The 26248-nt window shown below is 42.1% G+C and overlaps 1 pseudogene; it reads right to left on the reverse strand.

The window, feature by feature from the left end:
* The window catches only part of LOC148022722 (autophagy-related protein 16 pseudogene), a 129365-nt pseudogene extending 104066 nt beyond the window's left edge, over positions 1–25299 (reverse strand).
* Positions 25300–26248: the final 949 nt, after the last annotated feature.

Below are 26248 nucleotides of genomic sequence, written 5' to 3' on the forward strand. Positions count from 1 at the left end.
TGATGGGTCTCCAAGACCTTATTGAAAGCGCATGGCTACTATGCAGGTAACATCTAGATCTAGGTACTTAAAGTCTAAATGACCAAAGGCCCTACTCAAATGCCACCCTCAAGCTTGACCACATAAAACATCAGGATAGAAATGCCAGGTTTCCTCCCACACAAGTGGGAAAGTCTACACAAGCATAGGTGAAGGGATAAGGAAACTTGAAGGGAATAAGGAGAAGTCATGTTAAGCTCACGTCGTAGTACCCTCGGAAGGCGTGAGGAGGCATCCGTCCAACACCATTGCCAATTTAAAAAATGGATCCGTCCATCTACCATTCTCCAAGAAGGATCCATCCAACGGGATCTTCAATTTCAAGGGATAGATCCACTCAAGGTTAGCATTAGGGAGGGATCTGCCCCAACTTTATCTTCAATTTCAAGGGCCAATCTATCCACCACAATCCCCTATAAGGGCTTGTATACAAATTCAAAAAAGCCATTTGGCTAGATCCATCCTACCTTCCAATAACTACCCCCATCAATGCCATGGGACTAGGAGGGGGTAATGTTAACCATAGCACAAGAAAAATAAAAAAAAGTAGAAAAGCGCAAGTCGGGAGAAAGGAAATAGGACACAATGGAAGAAGTAGGAGAAGGGAAATGGTCAAAAGGGGAAAGGCAACCTCAAAAGCTAAGTTAAAGGAAAAAGCAAATTTTTAAATGCAAGGCACTCCTAAAACATTTTCTAAAAGAGCACTACGTTTCCTCCTGTGCAAATTATAAAGGTCAGTGGGTGGTAGAAAGAAAGCTAGGAAGATAGGAGAACAATGGGAAAGAGGGCGGCCATGTAAAAAAAGAGATAAGGGGATGACTGCCCAAAAGGGATTTAGGGTTTTGTATATAAAGTTGAAAAGTGAATGAGGAGCTCATTCTTTGGTGTGTGGCAAAGTGGACTCATCTTCTTCTCTCCTTCTTGCTTGCTTGTGTGTGCTTGAGATAGGGAGAGAGAGTGTGAGGAAGTGAGTGTGTGAGGGTGAGGGATCAAGGAGAAGAAGCTCTTTATCATCTCCTCTCTTCTTCTATTCTCTTCTCTTCTCTTTTCTCGTGCATGGCTACTATGGAGGATGGAGGTTGAAGATGGAGGCTTGAAGTTGCTTGAGCTCGCATCACAAATCATGGAGCTACCGGTGTGCTTGAGGGAGGATGCAACTCTTTTGGGCATCAAGGTAAGCTCACTACACCCCGGTAGGATGAAAGGTGCATCGGCTAGGTGAGAGATAGCCATAGGTGTTCACTTGAAACACTTGAACAATAAGCGGTATGTGAGACTTGGTGGTTGAGCACACCTCTACATAACACTTTGGGAATCCATCATGGCATTGTGCTAACTCTTTGTCGACATTTTTTGTGATATCATAGAATATCTGTCTCCTTTTGCGGAGGGCTTGCTAGTATTAGCAATGGGATGAGAGTTATGAGATTCCTGGTTTTTTTTTGTAGGACTAAGGGACTTTGCATTGAGGGGCATTTTCTTTCTACTTATGCTTCCAATAGTTTTCTAACAACATCATGACTCTCTTCCATTGAGTTTCAATCTAGGGTAGAAATTGATTGCTTAACCTTATCTTGAGCAATAGCGAGGTTGCTTTTGCTAAAGATCATGATGATTTTGATGATAGATAGGGTCAAGTATATGAGATGTGCCTCATAGTATATATTGCACTTAGTTACATGTTTAAAGGTTAGCCAAGTAAGATTTCCTTCTCAAAGCTTGTATTTGCCTAGAAGAGAGTATGCTAATCCTCTGTAAAGACTAACTATAGTGTTTGTGGGCACTCATTCGGGTTGTCCTATGCAAGTCCAAGCATAAAAGGTGAGGATACTATAATCAGATCCTTTATTGATGAGAGCTTCAATGATGTGCTCTCCCTTTGTAATTAATTTGACCCTAAGATAGGTAGTGAGATTAGCTCATCATCTTTAGGGCCAATGATGATAGCCTTTGCCATATAAGTAGCAATTTTAAGGCAAATAGATGTAGGGAAATGCTATTGGTTATTGCACGTTCTGGACGTTCATGATGCATGGATATAAACTCAATGAACTGAGGGTTCTTAGCATCAATTTGCGGCTTTCGATAGTAGTAGGTTACATGATGGCAATTCGAATAAGCTCTAGGCTTTTAAGGTTGTGACATGAAGTTGGGGTGGGTCATGAGATGACTATATGGTGGTTGGGTTTTGTCTCATTTGGGCACATGGAATTTGCACTCTATCTTGTAGTTGGTTCGTCATATTGTGAAGTTACTCATTCCTAAATTTTTCTACGATGTTTGTGAGATAGTTAGACTTTTGGTCGCTCAGATTTTGGGATCGTGACATCATTGCGTACAAGTTTTATATGGAGAAGAATTTAATGTAGCCATGAAATTATTCAAGATTTTGTGGCGATGCTATGGTTTCTCAGTTGTGATGAGGACAAGTAGTTGAAAATGAAAGAGAGCTCATGAGGATTTAGGCATTTCTACCTCCAAGAAAATTGTTGACCTCTTGAAAACAATGGTTGCATTCCTCCTTCTAATTATGTGCAAGCACACAATGAATAAGCAAGCTTTCGATTCTTTACAAATACTTGTGAATTGTTAACAACTTACAATACTTAAATCGAGTCAATAAAGGTTATTACGATCGTGGTATCTGTTATGTTCCTTGGCTCCTATGCTTTTGATTGCCATTGAGAGTATATGGTTGGGCTTTTAGGCCCCTTCACTCTGCACTATCCAACATCTTGTTCAAGTCTACACCTAGAGGGTTACCTACAACACAAAGCCTTCATGTGCAATGGTGTGTCCTAAGTGGATGTGAGTATAGCTAATGTAGTGGGTAGTCTTGGCATGCAAGTGCACCATGTGTGTGTATTATTGGGTTTTGCATGTAAACATAGTGCAAGTAGCTATAGAAGAATGGCAAGTATGGAAGTTGTGATGCAAGTATGAGGGACTAGCATGTAGTTTAGAATCGTGTAGGGAATGTGTGCTTATCTACTCATGCACATGCAAATGCACAAAAAGCCCTAAAATGCATGTGAATGGCCCTATTTAGCATTGGTGCAACTACTTGCTAAATGCCCTATGACTATGAATATGCAATTACATGTACGTCTAAGGTGCAAGATGTGTCAAGGTGTGGTGACTATATACATGTGTGGGTAATGCACAATGGATTGTAATGCAAGTGCTAAATGTGTACAAGGCATGCCTAAGATGCTATGAGTGTACTATGGTGAAGTGTCGCAGATGCCACCATGTGAATGATTGCACACATGTGTATGGATATACACATGTGCATTAAGATATACATGGCTACACCTGAGTATGTGAATGCATGCATGTAGGCAACACCACATAGTGCGCTATGCATTGTGGGTGTGTGGATGCAAGGGTATGAATGCACTTTATGCATTTATGAAAGAAGATGTATAGTGGCATGTGGTTTAATGCAAATAGGATTGCATATGTGTTTAGTCAGATGTACACAAATACATACATGTGCAACCAAACAAGTGGAGTGTGTAATCGGCTACATAGTGAGTGATAGTCGACTACACTTGACTACATACATGGTGGTCCTTTCTAGTAGTGTAGTGTAGCAAGGATGGATGCAAGGTGACAATACATGCACCATAAACACTCTAGATGAAAGGATTAAATAGGTGTAGATGCATTGTGCATAATTGATTAGATGCTACATAGTGTGCACTCGACTATATGCAATTGTGATTGACTACACATAGTCGCATACATGTGAATGACTACATGTGGTGTGTAATCAACTATACATGATCACGTACATGTGGTCGGCTACATGTAGTGTTTGGTCTTCTACATGCGGTCGCTTATGTCCGATTGGCTACACACAGTATGTGGTCCACTACACAAAATCACCTACATGTGGTCACCTACATGTGGTGTGCAATTGAGTACATCTAGTTGCCTACACATGCTATGTGATCGACTATATGTGGTTGCCTACATACAATCACCTATACATGGTGTGCGATTGACTACATGCGGTCGCTTACCTGAGGTCAGCTAGATATAGTGTGCAGTCGACTATATGTAGATTCAAACTACGAATGCACAAGAAAATACAAATGTACAATGTGAAATGAGGGATGCATAAGTGAATATGCAAGTATGAATGAGTGCACTGCTATATACATGGATGCACATGTGTACGGTCAAGCACACTGTGTGTAGCTGGGTACAAAACACTGAAATGGATGCACTATGTGGGGTGATGGATGTAGCTAGTTTTGTGAAAGCACATGTGTATGGATCGTGTATGGTTAGGTGCACATGGATATACACATTTGTAGTCAAACACACATGTGGGTGTAATATGAAGCACATGAGTTATCACCCCAAATAGACGACCTTCAAATTCTAAGGGGGTGTGTGTGCGTGTGTTAAGTTTTGGGCATTGCAAGGATGGTACTATGTGTCACCATTTGTGTGTAAGGGGTATAGGTGTTTAGATTGTGTGTATGTGTGTAGTAAGTGTGTGTATTTTGTGTCTAGGTGTATACGTTTATGTGTATGTATGTATGGAGTAGTTTCTGTGCAATGTGTGTGTGTGTGTGTGTGTGTGTGTGTGTGTGCGTGCGCGCGTGCATGTGTGCGTGCGTGTGTGTGTATGTGAAGGGGTGAGAGGTGTGTGTGCATATGGGCTAAATGTGTGTAATGTGCACATGGTGTGTATTTTTAGTATATAGAATGCATGTGAGTAGATGCAATTTGTATGTGTGTGTGTGCTTAATGTGTTGTGGAGGCAAGATTCATGCGGGATAGGGTTTGTGTGTGTTTTGTGTTGTGTGTGGGGGTGTGGGTGTGGTGCATGTGGGGTGGAGGTGTGCCATTTGTGTGTGCAATGCATGTGTAGGTGTGTCAATGCCTGTGGTGAGAGGGTGTGTGCATGTGTGTAAATACAAGGCTAATGGCTTCTAATTGAGCTGTTTTTGTGAACGAGAGAGAGAGAGAGAGAGAGAGAGAGAGAGAGAGAGAGAGAGAGAGAGAGAGAGAGAGAGAGAGAGAGAGAGAGAGAGAGAGAGAGAGAGAGAGAGAGAGAGAGAGAGAGAGAGAGAGAGAGAGAGAGAGAGAGAGAGAGAGAGAGAGAGAAAGAAAGAAAGTTATATTAACGTCTTCTAAAGACCAAAACTGGCCTATGAGACAAACTGTGATACAACTGATGAGGTCCAGCTATCCAAAATAAAAGTGCTAAATGAAAAGCTGAAAACTGGAAACTGAAAATACGGTGCTGTGAGTGTGATAAGTGTCGTGTATGTGTATGTGCGTATATAGCTCTGGTACTCCAGATAATGGCTACAAAAGGGGAACAAATGTCGGCTATGATAGGGGAACAACTGTCGGCTGTGATAAAGTGGTGCGATGTGTATATGTAGCAGATGCAGGGAGATATACTATCCTAGGATGTAGTAGCAGTCGTCGAAGTCGCTAATAGCAGGTGATCCCTCCTAGATGCAGGATGTGGTACATCGGCGGTGGAGAAAGAGCAAACTGGAGATCTGAGATCCAATGTGTCGAGTGTCGTCGGATCTCAGTCTGCTGTCGATGTAGATCAAGAATCCTCTGGATCTCCTATCGGTGTGGCTGTGGGGTCCAAAACCCACGGATCCTCGTGTGGCATCGGGTACGCTGGTCCTCAGCCTGCTGTAGTGTGAGCCCGGAGGTCTGGCTGGAGGCTAGTATAGTGGCTCTCACTCTGTCTGTCTGAAAAAACTGTGTAATAGTCGTTTGGGTGGGCCCCTCTCTGACTGGGACCCGCTGTGTGCTCTGCTCTCTGATATGCCATGCCTCTCCCAGAAAATAGCCAAATGATCTCTGATCCATATCAGTCATACATCCCTGAAGTGAGCTGTTCAATGTGTATCTAGATCTCAACTCTGAGTATGCCGGGCATCTGAGAACAAAATGCTCCTCACTCTCCACCTCTGATCTGCAAAGGGGGCATATCCTCTCCTCCCGTGGGATGCCCCTGGCTCTGCCACTCTCAATCATAAGCTAATGTGATGATACCCTGAGCTGTCCAATAAGAACTCTCAATCGATGTGGCATATAGATCTGCATATATCTCGGAATCTCTATGAATCCCTGCTCTGATATGCTCAAGAACTGTGTATAATAATGTGCCATCTTCGATGGCAATGGTTGTGCAGGGCTGACCCATGTCCTCTGTATATAAATATGCCATATCTCCTCTCTGATGACTCTGTTCCTCTCAGAGAGAGAGAGGGTGTAAGTGGGAGCTTGAGTATCATATAGAAGAGGTGGGAGTCTATCAATGTCCAGCCCATGTCTGTCAAACCAAGCTCTAGTCTGTGCATACCATGATGTGATATCCCCTGCTCGAGCCATCTCCTAAGATGCCATATATGCTCTATATGCAATGCGATCTCTGTCCATATCCTGAAATCTGTGTAGGAAGCAGACTGTCTGAAATAATACCTCAACTAACATGGGCGGTGTGGCAAGCTCTGCTCGCACAATGTCATGTGGGACTGAGGCCTTGCTGCAAATCAATCTAGATATCATGATCACCTGAGGTCTCTCCATCAATGTCCATACATAATCGGCAAGGCCTGGCCCCCATATAGCTACTCCATACATCAGTGCTGGAGTGACTAGAGTATCAAAGAGCCATCCCTTGGTGCGGGGCTCCTGGAAATGTGCCTGATGACATTGTCGCTCCATAAGAGCCAATGCTGAGTATCCTCTAGTGAGGCGGTCACGAGCTGCCTGTGTCATCGAGAAAGTCCCTGAAGCTGCTGTAAAGGTGACTCCCAAATATACATATGATCCAGTGACCTCAATACTCCCTCCTGCTGCCATGAAAATACTCTGTCTGCGTATCTGAGCTGATGTATGGAATATAAGAACCTTGGTTTTATGAAGGTTCACTCTCATGCCTCTCTGTATGCAAAAATCATCCAATGCTAATAAATGCTGCTGTAATCCCTGAGCTGAGTCTGAGACCAACACAATGTCATCTGCATATAGTAAGATATGAATTGTGGCTCCACTGAGATCTATACCTCCACGGGCGTGCTGTTGAATAAACTCTGCTATCTCATCAATGTATAGCCCAAATAGAGTCGATGAGAGTGGGCATCCTTGTTTCACACCAATGGTGCTCACAAGGGGATCTGATATACCTCCCGGACATCTGACTCTGCCAGTAACCCGCTCATATAGTGCATAAATACCCCACATCATGTCATCATCCACCCCTAGATCAAGTAGGCGTCTGAAAAGCCTCTCTCTCGGAACCATGTCAAAGGCTTTGCGGAAATCCACAAAGCAATAGTACAATCTTTGTTTCTTCACTCGTGTCTGGTCGATCAGACAACACAGAGAGAGAGAGAGAGAGAGAGAGAGAGAGAGAGAGAGAGAGAGAGAGAGAGAGAGAGAGTGTGTGTGTGTGTGTGTGTTGAAAGTGGTTCATAGAGAGAGAGCATGTAAGTGTGTTAATAACATTTACAAATTCCTAAAATTAATGCATTTGTGGTGGTCATGGTGGTGCAAAAACTCAATCATGGTGATGCCAAACAAGCTCCGAATGGTGATTATGATTTCAAGCCATGTCTATGCCTTAAGTCGTAGGATATGTACAAAATTTTTTAGAACTTCCAAGTCAAGAAAAGATCATATTTTGGACATGGTGGTATACACACACCACATACGCCCACTCATTTATAGTGCATATAGCGTTCACCTGCACATTGTGCATCCACTCATATCCACGTGTGCATCCTACATCCAAACTGTGCATTGTAACCACATTCTAGACACTCTTGTGCATTCGTTCATCCTAGTATTCCCCCGTATGCATTTGATTGCACACGTGTGCATCCATGTGCATCTGACCATATACATGTGCTTCCACAAAACTAACTCCATCTGTCACCCCACATAGTGCACCCATTTCACTATAGTGTACCCACTTACACACATAGTGTGTTTGACCATACACATGTTCATCCATCTACATAGTGGTGCACTCATCGACACTTGCACATTCACTTATGCATCCATCACCTCACATTGTGTATTCATGTATTCTTGTGCATTCTTAGTTTGAATCACATTTTAGTGCATCTACATGTGGTCCACCACACACTACATGTAGCCAACTGCACATAAGCAACTGTGTGTAGTCCAACACACACCATGTATAGGCGATTGCATGTAGGCGATCGTGTCTAGTCTCACACACTACGTGTAGAACACATAGGTGACTCCATTTAGGAGACCACACACTATGTGTAGCAGACCGTACATAGGTGACCACGTATAGTCCAGCACACACCACATGTAGCCATTCATACATAGGCAACCATATGTAGTCGACCACACATTGCATATAGCCAAGCACACAATGTGTAGCACCTATCAATTATGCATAATGGATTTGCACTTATTTAATCCTTTCATCTAGAGTGTTCACAGTGCATGTATTGTCACCTTTCATCCATCCTTGCTACATTACACTAGTGGAAAGGACCACCTTGTATGTAGTCAAGTATAGCCAATTGCACACTATGTGTAGCTGACCACACACTGCATATGTATTTATATGTGTGTATCATTGAACACACACATGTACATATTGCGTATGTATTCATCTACATGTCACCATGAATCTGTTTGCATAAATGTATAAAGTGCATTTATACCTTTGTATCCACACACTCATAGTGTGCAGCACACTATGTATTGTAGCCTATACATACTCATGTGTAGTGGTGTGTATATTAATGCACATGTGTGCATACATACACATATGTGCAATCCTTCACATGCTTGCATCTGTGACCCTTCACTATAGTGCACTCGTAACATCTTAGGCATGCCTAGTACGCATATAGCACCACCCACATTGAACTCCATTATGCATTACCCACACATGCATATACCCACAACATCTTTACACATCTTGCACCTTAGACGTACATGTAACCACATATGCATCGTTCTAGGGAATTTAGCAAGTAGCTGCATCAATGCTAAATAGGCCCATTCACGTGGATTTTAGGGATTTGTGTGCATTCACATGCACATCAATGAATAAGCTTATATACCCTGCACAAGTGTAAACTACATACTAGCCCTCATACTTGCATAAAAAATTCCACACTTGCCAGCTATGTATAGCTACTTGCTCTATGCTTACATGGAGAACCCAATCATACATACACATGGTGCACTTGCATGCCAAACCTACCTAGTTCATTAACTACACTCACATTGTAATGTGTCCCCCTGTCCACTTGAAGGACACATCTTAGTAGCCCATCGGAAAGACCTAGATCGCAAACCCCGTGACATTCCTTGGGAGTGACGGCGCGGGCGGCGCTTTCTAGAGTCTCTTCCCGATGGGCTGCTAAGACGTGTCCTTCAAATGGACAGGGGGACACGTTATAGTTGGTATCAGAGCAAACCAACAGGATCTAATATTTACAAGGAAACTTAATGAGGGGAAATAGAGCAATGTTGCCGTTAGGAACATTTCCTTACTTACTTATGGATGCTGGCATGTAGAGTCGCGATGCATGGAACAAATTCTTGGTGTTCTAGGTTATGTTTATGACTACAATGCGTACTTCGGATTATCAACGGAGGCTAGGCATGATGAATATTCTAGACCCTATCTACAATCCTTCACCCTTGTACATGGAACGAAGATGGACAGGTGAATCAAGAATTTATTACATGGCGGCCCATTGACTTGCGTACCTTTGAACCAACTTGAAGAGAAAGTGGATGGAGGATTTAAAGATCGTGAAGTTGTACATCTTTGTTGAGACTCACGCAAACACAACCCTACATATCGGCAGTTGAAAAGTTAAACAAAACAAGTATGTGTACAAAGAAGTGAATCGAGTAATCCCTGCCGATAGAATCAAGGTGCTGGGACGTTATGAGAAGAACGCGTATCAAAGGAAGGGATACCCCAAGCTTCCTATGACCTATCGATTCTTGAAAATCCATGACCCCACTCCATATTATTACTCAATTTTTGTAGCCGAATGTAACACAATCCTATTTTTCCCAAGTTAATGTATTAGCGCGTTCTATCTTTCCAAAATAAATGTACTCGAAAGGGCTATGCCCACATGGATGAATAAGATTTTTTTTATCACTATCTGCCATGGTTGTAAGTGGTGGTAAAGGAGTTAAGTGATTAGAACACTTGGCTAAAAGTTGAACTAGGCATATTAATGTAATGTGAGAAATGTTTAGCAAGTTTTAACGTAAAGAATCTTATTGCCCAGACACAACCTCAAGTGCAGATTCCTAGTCCAATCCCTATACTAAGTACGGTTGTAATTTAAGAGAAGAAGTTTCTTCTCAAACAAATCAAGCCATCTGAATTCGATGGTAAGGGAAGGACCGTCTGAAATGACACTGAGGTCTGGATCGAATCCATGGAGGATTACTTTGAAGTAGCAGGTATTGCACCTGCCAACCAAGTTATGCTCGCTAAACTGAAGCTTACGGGCGAAGCAAGACTTTGGTGGAAACAATGGTGACCAAGGGATCTCGGGAGGGTTAGTTACCTGGGAGAAGCTTAAAAGAGCTGTGCAAGGGAGCTTAAAAGGTTAGACTATCCCTGGATGCATACTATTCAAAGTTCATCTCTCTCTTAAAGTACGCGCCACAAATGGATATGACACAACAGGTGTCAAAGTTTTGTGCTGGGTTAAATCCACCCATTAACACCCACTTGGAATCAATGCGTCCAATGGATCTACAGGACGCACTAGTTCGAGCTGCACCCATAGTACAGGAGGTGCAGACCAAGACAAGGAATAACATGACTTAGTCTTACATGGACCAGAACAAGGGGATGCTTAGATCTCAGACCAAGAGAGCGCAAGGCCAAAACCAAGGACAAAGGAAGAAAGCTAGGGTGAATGATGTCAACAACTTCACCCCTACACAAGGTAATGGCCGCAATATCTGTTGCTTCCATTGCAACGAGCCCGGTCACTTTAAAAGGCAATGTCCCAAGCTTAGCAGAGGACAACGACAAGGGCCATTCCAAGGAGCCGCCCAAGGCCAAGAAGCCACCGTCATAGACAGAGGGAGAACCTCCAATGTTGTCAACAAGGACCTCGGTGATGAAGAAGACCCATCCATGGAAGCAGACATTGAGAGGGCAACGGTTCACGCCGCTCTTTACAAGAAAGGCCCGAATCGCCAATTCTCGGTGATTCAAACTCCATCAGATTATCAAGGTAAAAGCTTCAAAACCTTGCCTCATTTCACAAGTCTGTGCAAGAAAATTAGGAATAGCCACAAAAGATGCACCTACCTTACTTGTGGAATTAGCAAATGGTCGTGAAGTCTCTTGTACCAAGCAAACTACTAAGGTGAAATTCCTACTGGGATGAAAGTCGACTTCGATCAGATTCTGAGTAATGAACTTAGGTGCCCACGAATGTTTGCTCAGTATGGATTAGCTAATACTCAATGATGCCCACATTCACTGTGGAAAGGGCCAAGTCTCCTTTCGAAATTCTGAAGGGGACAACTCAAGGAGAGGTTAGTAAGCCAAAAATTCAGCTGGCAAAAGCAACACAGATAATAAAAGGAGTTAGAAAGGGCTTACCTGTCTATTTGATTAAACTAAATATCAAAATCAAGAATCGAGGGAAGAATCTTCATGGTTAAAGGAATACGTAGACGTATTTCCTGAAGAGTTGACAGAACTTCCTCCTCAAAGGGAAGCCGATCACGAAATCAAGCTGGCACCAGGGGGCCGCACCAGTCGCAAAGAGAACATATAGGATGTCCATCCCAGAAGCGATTAAGCTGAAGGAGCAAGTCAAGCAACTGTTATACCAAGGCTACATCCTTCCTAGCAGCTCACCATGGGGAGTTCCAGTGATGTTCTAGAAGAAGAAAGATGGAATAGTTCGACTATGCATTGACTACAGAGGGTTGAATCAATCAACCATCAAAAATAAATACCCCATTCCAAGAATAGATGAACTTCTTGACCATCTTCAAGGTGCAAAGGTCTTCTCCAAGTTAGATCTCAGGTCTAGATATTATTAGATAAGGATCAAGGAAGAAGATATCCCAAAGATGACATTTAGCACAAGGTATAAACACTATGAATTCCTAGTCATGTCATTCAGGTTGACAAATGCTCCTACTACCTTCAACAGGCTAATGCAAGATATCTTTAGGCCCTATCTTGATGACTTCGTACTCGTCTTCTTTGACGATACCTTAGTCTACTCTAAGCAGGAAAAAGATCATGAACCCCAGCTTCGCATTTTCCTTGAAACAATGAGGGCACATAAGCTTTATGCCAAGAAGAAGAAGTGTGCATTTTTCAAACGACAGATTGAATATCTGGGATTCATTGTATCAGCGGAAGGAATTTCAGTGGATCCAGCCAAGGTTAGAGAAGTTCTGGAGTGGCCAACACCAACTTCTGTCAAAAAAATACATAGTTTTCTAGGATGGTACAGGGTCTTTATCAAAAACTATGCTTTGATTGCAACACCTCTAACTGATCTACTAAAGAAGCAAGTATCAATTGTATGGACACCTGCTGAACAGTCCAGCTTTGACAAACTAAAGCAAAGCTTGGTATCAGCACCCATCCTGGAACTTCCTGATCTTAGTAAGAAGTTTGAAGTGATAACTAACGCTAGCGCACTTGCCTTAGGATGTGTACTTATGCAAGAAGGTCATCCCATAGCATACTCTTCAAGGAAACTGAAGAGCCATGAAAGGAATTATGCTACCCACGATCTAGAGCTACTGGCTATCATCCATGCTCTCAAACTTTGGAGACACTACTTGCTGGGTAACAAATTTACCCTAGTGATGGACCACAAAAGTCTTAAATGTATTTTCACCCAGAATGAGCTCAATATGAGGCAACATTGATGAATTGAAGTACCGGAAGAATATGACTTTGAAATCAAATACATGCCTGGAAAGGAGAATGTAGTTGTCAACACACTCAGTCGCAAGGCATTTCTGAATTCTCTGATTTTGCAAGATCCATCAACAGCAAGATCTCTAGCCACAAAGGTATCCATGCCAAACAACCCAATTCTTGAGCTAGCTAGAGAAGAGGCATGTCATGACCCAACCTATCAGAAATTGCTAAGGGAGATCCCCATCAAAGATCAGGACCCGAAGCTACAAACAAAGTACCAAGAATTCTCTATCAGTAATGGACTTGTCTACTATAGGACAAGATTATGTAACCTAGCAAGCCAGTCACTCAAGTAGAAGATACTTTGGGAAGCCCATGACTCTTCTTCCTCAGGACATCCTAGCTATGCCAAGATCCTTAATGCGGTCAGGAAGAGCTATTATTGGGATAGACTCAAAGGTGGCGTTCTCAAATATGTCATAGAATGTTTGTCTTGTCAACACATTAGGGCCGAACATGTCAAAATGCCATGAAAATTGCAACCACTTGACATTCCCCAAATGAAATGGGAATTTATTAGTATGGACTTTGTTGTTGGTCTGCCCCAAGTTTAGGGAGGATACAAATCCATTATGGTCATGGTAGATATGCTCACCAAGGTTGCACATCTTATCCCTGTTAAGACAAACTATAAAGCCTTAGACATCGCAAGGTTATTCATCAATGAGATTTTCAAACTACATGGGTTACCCAGAAGAATCATTAGTGATCGTGACTCTCTCTTCACATCACACTTCTTCATTCGCGTACATCCAAAGAAGAGTTCCCTAGCCTTGGGTGAATGCAAAAAGCTAAGTCCAAGGTATTGTGGACCCTACAAGATTCTCAAGTGCCTAGGGCCTAATGCTTATAGACTACAACTCCCTGAAAACCTAAAAGTTCATAATGTATTTCATATCAGTCTATTGAAAAAATATGTGCCAAACCCTAGTCACATACTTGATGATCAACAAGTTGTAATGCCGAGCCAAGGAGTCCTTGAGCTACAACTTGACAGGATCTTAGATGTTAGGGAGAGGCATTTGAGATCCAGTACCTTGAGAGAATACCTCATCCAGTGGAAAGATTACCCCAAAGAAGACGCCACTTGGATGGATGAAAGTACTCTCAACCAACAATATCCCCAGATCTTCTCGAGATGAGGACATCTTGATTCCTCTAAGGGGGAGAGAATGTAATATTTCCGCAACAAAATATTAACGACTCTAGGCCTCATGAAAAAGTGGTTCAAAGTAATCTCCCACAATGGAAAAACCTTGGGGTAAGTGCCCCTTCCGCATGCATTAACAAACACCAGCCCTTTGTCGTGTGTAGGAAGTTGTGGCTCAAAAGTCGTAGTTCACCGCAGGAACACCCCTTCATGAGAAAAAAAAGGGATAAGAATTGCAATTTTTTTAAACATTAAACTCCCTCCCCTTCAGCCATTGCATGGGGAGAGAGGGAGTATGAGTGGTGGAGGGGCATGGGGAAGAGGCATGCAGCCCGCCACTTGTGTGGCTACCCCCTTCAAGCAATATTAACCCTCCCTCCCAAGCTTGAGGGGAGGGAGAGGAAGGGATCGTGGTGGTGTGCTACTCACCTGCTGCTGCCGCCTTCTACCTACTGCCGCTAAGCTACCGCTGCCACCTTCATCATCACTATCATCATCATCATCATCATCACCTCCCTCATCACCCAAAGTACAGGAGTGGACAATGCCTCAAATTCAAATACCCAAGTTTCGAGAAATATTTTCGCATGGAAAGGATGCATGAAGCATGTTTAATTCTCGTAGGGACATTTTAAATGCATTTACTCATTCGATTTCCAAAGCTTAGTGCATATCGAGTAGTTGCAATTGCTTGCACGTCCGTGGTCAAGGGTAGTTGTAATTCTAAACATATAATGCATAAGTAAAAAGACAAAATTGTGCAAAGGCATCCTTGTTGCATCGAGAAAAGGAGAGGGCATATAACACGTAACGCACTTATGTAATGTCCAAATAGTCGCAATGCATGGAAAGGATTTATGAACTTTGCAAATTACATGCGATGATAGTTACATTTTAGGATGGGTTAAGTGCTCAAGGAAGGATTAAATCAATAATGGACTCATGGCATTTGCTCATGCATGGAGTTCTTTTATCAAATTTTGAAATTGGGGAAAGGATGCATCTTGATTAAAATGCTAAAGCTTGAATTCAATGCATCAACGTAGGGTTTATAAGAGTTAGCTCTAAATGTCAATCATTATAATATAGAGCAAGGGAAAGAAAGATCACTGTAGATCCTTTAGTCGCATAAAGGCAAAAAGATCTTTGGTCTTGAAACTACATGGAATGATACATCTCACTCGTCTTGCAGTTACTTACACCTTTTAGAAAGTATTTGCATCTTTAAAAGGGAAGATCATCTTTACTCATGGGTTGGTTAGATCAACTAAGTAATTCGCGTATAATTGAATAGCTTACATGAGAATCATAAAGGTATGATTAGATAGTATATGAGGATCACCTCAATGTGCTGGGTAGGGTTAAGCTATGATAAAATTCTGCCTAGTATCACACTTGGGATGCCGACTTAATACTTCCAATCTTAAATATTCTACCCACATCCACAAAATGTTAGGATTATTTAATTGCTATGCAAGAACGATCTAGGGTTCTCACCCTAAGGATCGGTTGACCAAATGCTAGACTTCCGTAAAAGAATCTAGGAACCCTAGGGCCAAAACGTTTATCGGCCTAGTAGGGTTAGGGTTTGGATTGGGTCAAGAGGACTCCCAAGCCCTTATCTTGATCAACGGTATTCTTGATCAAGGAATACCGTGTGATGAGAAAAATAATCCCACAAGTTAGGTGCTGACACCTATCTCATGCAACAAGCTGTAGCGTTATATGCGCTTGCGCCTAAATCACTAAATAGAACCCCTACACCTTAGACCAAGTTTGGCGAGCTCTAATTGCAAGTTAAATTTCCTTGACCTTTCAAACATGCAACTAAGTGCAATATAGACTATGAGGCACATTGCATATACTTGACCCTACCTAGCATCAAGGTCATCATGATCTTTAGCAAAAGAAATCTAGATATATTGGAAGCACAAGATTGAAAGCAAAGACCTCTCAATGCAAAGTCCAGTGGTCCTAGCAAGAAAACCCAAGCATCTCATAACTCCCATCCCATTGCTAATACTAGTAGATATAGATCCCCTTGCAAAAAGAAAAAAAGATCCTAAGATACCGCTAAGAATGTCAATGAAGGGTTAGCACAATGCCATGATGTGTTTCTAAAGTATTCCTACATGTTCAAGGGTCTTACACAGCAAATTGATAGATTTGGTTGCCCAAACAACCTACATCACCACCTCTGTCACTCATAATCTAGACAAATCAATGGAAGCGACCTGAACTTGGAACATGGCCTAGGTTAAAAGTCATTCAAGAAATTGAGCAAGCTAAGACAGAAACCAAAAATCTAAACTTCACCTATCAAAAAAAGGAGATAGAGCCTAACATTGAGGTACAACCGCATAATGCAATTTTCAAAGCCAACAAGGAGGTGATGATAATACCTCATAAGATAACAAACCTAAAAGAGGAGTCAACAAAGACTCTAAAGCCAACAAATCATTACCCGTAAAAACAGATCTAGAGAGAATACAAAACACACAAGAGTCCTTTAACCTCAAGAATCCTTCCAAATAGAACCAGGATCTAAGATTGTAGTTGCCCTCAATTGCTACAACCTCTAAATCAATTGACTTACCTATTACTACTTCCCATCTCAAGAAGTAGACTTGCAAGAATTGTACTTCCTAGCTGTAGACCCACCAACCCCACTAAGGAAAATATGCCTACTACCTCAAGAAAGAGTCCTACTAGAACCAACCCACTGAGCCCTAGAAAGTCACCACATCTCAAGTGTAACATTCTCGAATCTAAAACATGCATTGTTTATATGAATCTCCTCTTAGGAGGCAAAAGGTTAGGATAATGGCAAAAAAAAAAATCCCCTTATCCCCCTAGCCGATTGTCATGCTAGAGGGGAGGGGAATAGCAAGTATGAATAAGCTCCTTGATGGAGCTTGCATGGGGGGAGAACCCCGTGCATAATGACGCATGGGGGAGGGAGGATCCCCTCCCCTCACCTATTTATTCTATGCCATGGGGGAGAGGCTACAGGGTTCATGCTGTAAATTGAGAGGGTGGTCGTGAGTGGAGAGAAAGGAGCCAACTCTCTGATGGGAGTCCGTGTCATCGGTGTCGTGATCTGGGAGTCTATGTCGTCGGTGTCGTTAAGAGAGGTGGAGGCATCAAGACTCTGAAGAACACCAGTCATGTTAGGAAAGCCGCCACTGTCGTTCGCTAGGCCGCCATCAAAGTTGCACGCCACCGCTACCGCCAATCAAATCCCAATTGGCCTCCTTCCACGTGGGCTTCTGCAATCACCAGAAGCTTTAGAAGCTTCTTGGAAGCTTCCAAGGTGGGCCTCCTAAGCCCCCTTTCATATCACATCCCCCATACAAAGTCTTTCGTGTGGGCTTCCTCCTAGCCCTTGTACTTGTGGGCTTAATAAACCCCCCCCCCCCCCCCCCCCAAAATCCAAAGGCCCGATTGTGGGTCTCATACCCCTTTTTCTTTTTCCCCCTTTTGCCCACCTAGTGCATCCTAAGACTACCCCCCCCTCGGGATCAAATAAAAAAGCTCGATTTCCGTGGCTTTAATAAGCCTTACTCTCAAAAGGTTTTCCTAACCCCCCTTCCTGGGATTTAAAACCCTTCCCGTAGGTTTTTCCCCCCACATATCGTTTTAGGGTCCTTTAAGCCCTTTTTTTTATTACAAAGTCCCTCAAAGGCTTATCTTAACCTCGCGATCCCTTAGAACCCTCTTCCTATTGACCTTCGCAAAACACCCTCTTTTCCCCCTTTTTGCATACCACAAAGTTACTTCCTTTTCTCCCTTTCCGTGTATACAATTTGCACCGAAGCTTCTACGAAAGGAAGGAAAAATAAATTCATAAAGGACGGTGGAATTACAAAGGGAGTTTTGTGTGCAAAGGAGACGGCCAACATCATAAATCTGCATCCAAGACTGAAAGGCTGCATTCGCGATGGCTCCTAAGAAAGCACAAGGTGCAACCGCAAGAGGATCGTCTCCTAACATCCATGTGGACATTTCACCACAAGTCCAAGTTTTTTTCTTCCTAATTTTGATTTACGTTGTTATAATTCAATCGTGCATGGATCATTTTTGGAGATAAGATGCATCTTTCAATTTAAATACTTTGACTAATTTAAAAGAAATAGCTCACGATGGAAGAATTCGGTCATTAGTATTTTTCAATAAAACGAACAAAATAAAGCAAGCATAAGATTTCTATGCATGTCTAGCAAGTGGGTTTTGTGCATTAAATATATTAATTAATGCCCATCTTTACAAAACGGAATTATGATAGTACACTTTAGCATGGAAGGAATAAACCGCATATCACATTATTGAACATATTTTTCGAAATGATTCATTATAGAAAGTTGCTAGCAACCATAGGAAATTGCTAGGTCTGCATGAAGAAGATTTACCTCTAGGCAAGTGGCCGAAAAACTCAAAATCAACGAAAGGTTGTGTAAGTTCTGCATACAACAAATTCATTCGGAAATGAAAGTAGAAAAAGGCTGCATGTTTTAGCATGAATCTTGTTTGCATGTTATAGGATGATCAATTGGAATTAGGCTATAACTTAACCTATGCTTTGACCTTAAACCGAAAAGTTAAGGTTTGTAAATAAACTTACACGTAGACAATGAATCATGTGGTTACGGAAATGGTAGCGTAATTATCTTCAAGAATAGACATGTTAAATTGGTTTAAACCTAAACACCTAAAACTGCGAGGTACTCGTTTAGGAAGGGTCAATTCAATGCAACATATCCCAAAGAGCTAACTAGGGTTAGCGCGTTGAGGACATTACCTAGTCACTCATATTACCAAAGCTAAAACTCTTATACCCCAAAGACTTGCCCACATTCACGGAATATAGGGACATTGGAACATACCTGTGAGAAGTGATCTAGGGTTTTTCCTAAGAATCTCTCCCTAAAAAAGATGAAACTCGGAACCTTAGGACCGACAATGTCGGCCTAATACAATCAGGAACGGATTGTTATATCTAATCATGATACCGTGATTAGAAGACACTGTTGATGGGTAGAATAGTTTCATAATCGATGCGACACTTGTGCAACAAGTTACAGAGTCACATGATCTTGTGATTTGATCACAAGGGAATGGCCAATTCCTCGGAATGATATTGATAGTATCTTACACAAGTTTATCTTGCAAGAGGATGAATAATTGTCCTGATATAGTACCTTTCTTGGGTAAAGTGACCAAGATACGGGGATTAGATTTTTGCTTGGAAGCAAAGGACTAATCAATAAATTGAAATAGTATATATACTGCTAATAGCACTTAAGATTTTTGTTAAGTTGGGTTAATAGGGTACGGCCCTAACCCAAGGATACAAGGATCAACAGTCAAACTCTTGGGGATCTTGCCAAGTCACAATTGATCCCGGATCGAGTGATGGATGCATTTGGAAAGAAGGATTCACTTCTTAGCAGTTGGTCAAATAACAACCAATGGAGAATGATTGTGCTTGTAACAGTTTTAAGAGCACTGTTTTGCTATGTTTGCTCAAAGAATTAAAGGATAAATGGATATCTAATGCTTCGGTCCTGAAGGGAAAGGCAGCTTCAGTTACCCCCGACTGCCTACCTGACCCTAACCAAGGGGGTTGTTAACCGCGTTGGGAAGGTGGATTGAACCCACAGCGCGAGAGGTCTCTCCGTTGAGCGCTACTTGGAGCAGGAGGATGCTTGGGTGCCAGGGGGGCTCTGGTCGTAAATCCATCACCTTCCGGGCCCTGCACAAGAGGCTAACGTGACTCGGGATTGGATCGCGAGGCCCGCATACTAGTCTACGGGCAGAATCTTGGATTAGTAATCCCTGTGGATTGCTGGATAGCCTTCGGGTGGATTATGGATAAGCCTACGGTCTGGACTTTATGTATTTCAAAGATAAATATGATAACCTCTTGAAAAGGAACTTGTTTGACATTGCTTTTCTATGTCAAGTGCTATGATTACGTAAAGGAACGAATGCCTAACAGGCTAATTAAGTAAGTTGATTGATACATGTCCAACTAAATGTGTTAGGTAATTAAATAACTAAAACAACCTGAGGAAAGTGTAGAGGATGTGGCCATGGGCCTATCCTACGGATGGATGGTCCCAGTTGGCCGGGAACTTTTCTAAATCACGATGGACAGTAATAAGATAATTCAAAGAACACGAACAACAAGAGCATTGATCTAGAGTCTAAGTTATAAATGATCCCGATTTATGCTATTTTAGGGGAATGGAATGGGACTATGCCTTATGGCAGAGAGGTTGAGCTTTGCATCCCTCTTGTTTCCCATTCTCCTTGAACCAAGTGCAGCGTGAATCCACTCTGGGCCTGGCGTTTCTGCGTAAAGTAGTTGGCTCAGGCTCGATGCTAGTTGCCATTAGGAAATGACCAATAGAGAAAACCCTAATTCAGGTCGGTCCTAAGTGGGAACGTTCGGAATACTTCCGCTACGTGGCAGACGCAGAAAGTCCTAGATCGCAAACCCCGTAACATTCCATGGGAGTGCCGGGTGGAGCTTTCTGGACATCCTTTCTGATGGACTGCTAAGACATGTCCTGAAGATAACAGGTGGACACGTTAAGTTGGTATCAGAGCGAACCAACGAAGGGTTTATTTTTAAAAAATCTTAATAAGATGAAGTAAAAAAAATGTTGTTCTTCCAAACATTTCCTTACTTTCAATGCTGTCTTACAGAATTATGAAGCATGGAACAAGTTCTTAGTGTTCCGAGTCATGTTTATGACTGTGATGCATTCCCCAGATTATCAACAAAGGGTTGGGATGATGAACATCCTAGAGCGTATTTATAATACATCGCCTTTGTACATGGAACCAAGATGGACAAGTGCCTCAGGAATCTACTATATAGCTGCCCACCGGTTTGCATATTTACAGACCAACCTAAAGAGGATCGAGTGGTTGGAAGACTTGAAAGTCGTAAAGCTGTTCATTTTTGTGGAGGCTCACGTAAACTCAACTTTACATATTCAAGGTCAGAGGGTTGAACTGAACTCATATGTATATGAGGAAGTGACTTGTGTAATCCCCGCCGACAGGATCGACAAAGTGTTGCGGCGCCATGAGAAGAAATGGGTTCCAAAGGAAAGGATACCCTAATCTTCCAATGACTTACCGATTCGTGAAGATCCATGACCCAAAACCATACTATTATCCAGTTCCTGCAAGATTGCAAGATTTGCACTACATTTCCTTTACAAGAGTTGGTTGAATATGAAGCATTGCAGAATGCAATCAGTTTGCATGGTTTTTTTTAAGTTTCCCATGAGGTACACTCTATGCTTCAATCTCCAACTGAGATGATTCATTGGTTTTTTGTTGAGCTTGAAAAGGAGAAAAACAGTCAATGTTGCAGCAATTGAAGCTTTGCTTGTTATTAATCGGCTTCAAGAGGAGAAAGCATTACTACGCCAGGAGGTTTCTCAATTGAGGAATGTAATACATTTCCAAGTTTCTCATTGTTTTAAAGTCATTAATAATCTTGAGGAAGTTGTTATGCAGAAGGATAATCAAATTACTTATTTGCAAACACAATTGGTATTTTCTCCTCATTCAAGTCAAGATGTTATTCTTGAGGATCTCTTTGCATTGAATGATTAGGTTGTTCTGCAAACCAGGCCCTGTTTGATGCTTAGCCTGTCTTCACATTGTCATCTTCAACCCACCTTCAGTTTGGAAGCAATCCGATACCATGCCGGACGAGCATTTACCAATCGGGCTTCATTCTTCTTCATATGCAAGAATTGCCCCTTGCAGGAGAGAGAGAGAGGAGAGAGAAAGACTGAAATCTGATCTCCATAACCGGGCAGCCATTTGACATGCCGTCTAGAGAGATGGAGAGCGAAGATCAAGGGCATCTCAGGCATGTAATCAGTTGGGGGGGTTGCTTACAGCCCCCATAACCCATCTCAATCACCTTCTCCTTGCTCACGCGAAAAAAACAGTGCCCCCCCCACAAATTTTATTTTATTTTTTGGGCTCCCTAAAGGGAGCCCCCAAAGGTCATGACTTTTGGACCATTCACACTTGCCTTTGGTCCTTGGTGGTGCACAGATCAGATGTTGTATGCTCGCCTACTGAATCCCGGAAGGTCCCCAATAACAAAAGAACTCTACTTTTTGCACAAAACTCAAGGTAATTGGGTGCAATCTCCCCCCATGCCTTGTGTGAGCACTCCACAAATCATGTATTTTTATGTATTAATCATCTTCAAGCTCAAATAATAGCCCAAATTACAAAATCGCACGCTTTTGGCTTTTGAGTTTGCTTTAGCACAAAATAGAAATAAAGCTAAGGGACAGGCGCCCAAAGAGTCAGGCATACCCAATACAATGTCCAAATACAAATATCATAATTGTGCGCCCATGTGCATATAAAATAATAAATAAATATCCAACGCCTTAATAAATAGGCACGACAAAATACAGGCGCCATGCTTAAGGTATGTGCTGTCGAAGGGTTTTCGAAAGCAAAGTCGCGTCCACGGAAGACCTTGACTAATTTCGTGATAAAAGATCAACAAATATGCGAAGAGGACAGGCATTCCCAGCATACGCATTCCACATTATTATTCAATGCATTATCTTTGTTGGTGTCTTTTAGAGAAGAAAAGATCCCATTCTCTATATTCAAATAGCCAGTTCTTTAACTTGACTTTGCTTCACTAGCCAATCTGAGACTGACCTTACAAGAAGCACAGAAACCGTGTCTAGTTTAACAGCAACTTGAATGTGCAGAACCAGAAGCTTATTGTATTCAGTTTAAGTCCAGAAAAGCCTCAACATTCCATGCTGCCCATAATCAGTAACTGCTAGTAATGGAATGGCAAACCTTGGTGAAAACCATGGAGTTTATCTACAATACACAGTCTTGTCAACCTCTGCACATATGGATAAAAGCCAGATGTCCCTCATCTACTTTGCTTGTAGAAAATACCATATTTCCACATCACAACGACAAAAAAAACTTCTGTTCGATGCGTATAAGTTTCTAACATCTGCTTAGCATGAATGTTCCTTTTGTCTTATCACCAGTAGAGGCCCAACAAACACCATTGAAGTTATCAGAATCAGTATTACAGCTACTCTTCAAGGCTCCAAATGTGACCTGCACCACTCGTTTTGACAGAGAAACTGTAGATATTGGCAAATCCCATAATACATGAAGTTACTGATCCACACAGTTGAATGGAAAACCAGTCTTTGAAGCGCTCCTTCGCTTACAACAAGGTTTTTTGAATTGTAAAGCTGACAGACCAATAGCAATGCATCACTGGTCACCCAACAAATAGTGTTGCATCCACTGATGAATCATCGATTAATCACCATGAGGGACGCAGTTGATCAGGACACATTAACCATCATCACGAGTCCATGAAACATGATTGCAGACACAATTGATTGCAATTATGAGGCGACAGAACTAGATCTGGGATCAACACACCTTTCTCAGGCAAAGTGGATTGTGAAACCTCCTTATGCTCTGCCAGGTTTTTCTTTTACCCCTATTCGAGTTTCCTTCTTCCACAAACAGCCGGCCTCATAGCACATAACCACAGCCCAAGCTCTAAAACACATATCAACAGGCACATTTTCCATGGTGGTTTGCAATCAGATTTGTTTACATATGCAGAGATAAAACTGATCCTGGCATCCTCTCTGACAGTGAGTATGGAAATGTCTTGTAGATAAATTTTTTTGTTCTCCCCGAAGCCTGGAGCTTTGATGGTACAAACCTTCAAGCCTGCACGAAGTTTGTCGACATTTTGAATGATCTGAATGCCAATCTTTTGGTCGAAATTGGCAGATTTGAGCTTATCCAGCTCCCTTGAGGCATATAACAAAGCAACACCACTACCTGGCACAATACCCTTATCAACAGCAGCTTTTGCTGCATTCAATGCATCTGTCACACGATCTTTTTTTTCTCGCTAACTTCCACCTCACTAGCCCCACCAATCTTCAGAACAACAACACCACCAGACAATTTAGAAAGCCTCTCTTGGGCTTTCTCCTTATCATAGTCTGATGTAGATACACTTCATGCTACAAACATCCTCCTCTGTCATATCGTCCACACAGCACACAGTAGGGTTCACCTGGAGCTGCAAAGCGTTAATCCTTCCTTCGCATAACTACATCATCTACAGGTTTGCAAGAAGCCACATGCATACGATCATCCTTTCCAGGTGGCTATGTACATGTTGTAATATCTCTCAAATGCTTTGTCGAAACAGAACTGACAGCACAGCAGTTCACTAATATCTGTCACATCACACGTCGGCTTGCAGCACTTTACCAAGCACTAAATCTTATATGAATACATGCGCCTATGTGATAAATGCTGCAAAAGATGCTCCATCAAGTGACCCATCACAAATAACACAATCACAATCCATACACATCACAAGATTTGAGCGCCTTCGGCAAACACTACACTCTGCATTCAGAGAATCAGCTGCGATCCTCCTGCATCTATTGTATAAATGCCATAGTTCAGAGCTGATAGTATTTTCGTCTGGATCATTATCAACTGGAATCAATTATATGTTAAGAGACTGCTGCCTCGAATCATCCAATGATGCTTGTCATAGTTCCAACAATCTGGCTTAAGCTCTGGAAGCTGAAGTGCCCCTCTTGGTGTGGCCAAGGAAACAAATTCAGATGAACCATCATTGACTTCCTCTGCACACTTGATTGCCTGCTCTCGTAAAAGCTCCTCCTTCTCCTGCCTGTTTTCCTTCGACCTCCACGCTCACAGGGCGTCATCCTTCTTTTTTCTCTCCCTCCAAAAAGCTCACATTTAAAAATAGCCATACATTTCAAAATAGCCTTCCCAACAATAACGTGTATCAAATGACAAAAAGGTATAGCACCACTTGTAAACATGGGTCTGCCCAAATATACGGTCATGTTCCATAAAGAGCATCTCTCTAGCACCTCCAGGAATCAGAACATAGATACAACCATCTTTTAATAAATCACAAAAAACCTTTCTTGAAGCAGAAACTAGTCCCAACCAAGTCCATATGTATCAAAAACCACACTACTTGCCAGACCCTTAACATTTCAACTGCAGAAACCTCCATTGCAAAATCCAAGGTAAATGGTAATTGATCTTCTAGTGCTTCTGAAACTCATCCAAACTTCCCAAACATTTCCATTACTATGCTTCCAAACTTCTCTCCACTATACTCGCATGCAGAAAATAAATGTAAACACAACGACTAAGTATGTACAAAGTAACAAATGTCACACACACAATATTTTGGTGAATTCCACACCTCGAATGCACAGCAATACGATATCCACCCCCTCTAATCCTGCACATCCTCTAGATGGGCCAACTACCCATGATCGTTATCATCAAGATCCACAAACACATGAATCTCTTCATTATGCATTTCCGGTATATCAATAAGATTATATGTCGTATCATCTGTCTCTTCCATTGGAATTTCTTCTCGTTGCTCTTCTCTTGCAAATTCTTCCAATCCATAATCTTCATCATCTCTTTTCTTGAAAATCTTGATTCTTTTTCCAGCAATAGGCACTCTAAGCATTGTCCCATCCAATTCTGTCAGCTCATATGTTGCATTATCAAAGACATGTTTGACTATGTACGGCCCAAACCATCTTTTCACCATATTCCGAAGTGGAGAATACTAATTTTCAAGGCTGCTATCAAAGACTAATACCCAATCTCCCTCTTCTATTGCTCTAGGCCGCAAGCGATGCCTGCTGTCAAACCTGTCCTTATTGCTTAGTGTAGCAACCTTCAACGTGTCAATAGCTAGCTGAATATCCTCTGGTCTTCTCTCCAACTGCCGAATCCGAAGAGCTAAGAGCTCCTCTCTCGTCAAATCCTCCTGCCAAGGTAAAACTGACCAAGTCAAAGCACAAGTCTTAGTCGGCATAACCGGTTTCTAACCATACATCAACTCTGCGGCGGGCATATATAACACTGTAAGTCGTATGATCAGCCCACAAAGCAAATGGTAGAAGTCTCGGCCATTCTCCAATTCGTCCTCTGTATGC

The sequence above is a fragment of the Lygodium microphyllum genome, chromosome 16 (assembly GCF_053477565.2).
Source record: "Lygodium microphyllum isolate KBCC chromosome 16, Lygodium_microphyllum_v1.1.10, whole genome shotgun sequence".
NCBI lineage: Eukaryota > Viridiplantae > Streptophyta > Polypodiopsida > Schizaeales > Lygodiaceae > Lygodium > Lygodium microphyllum.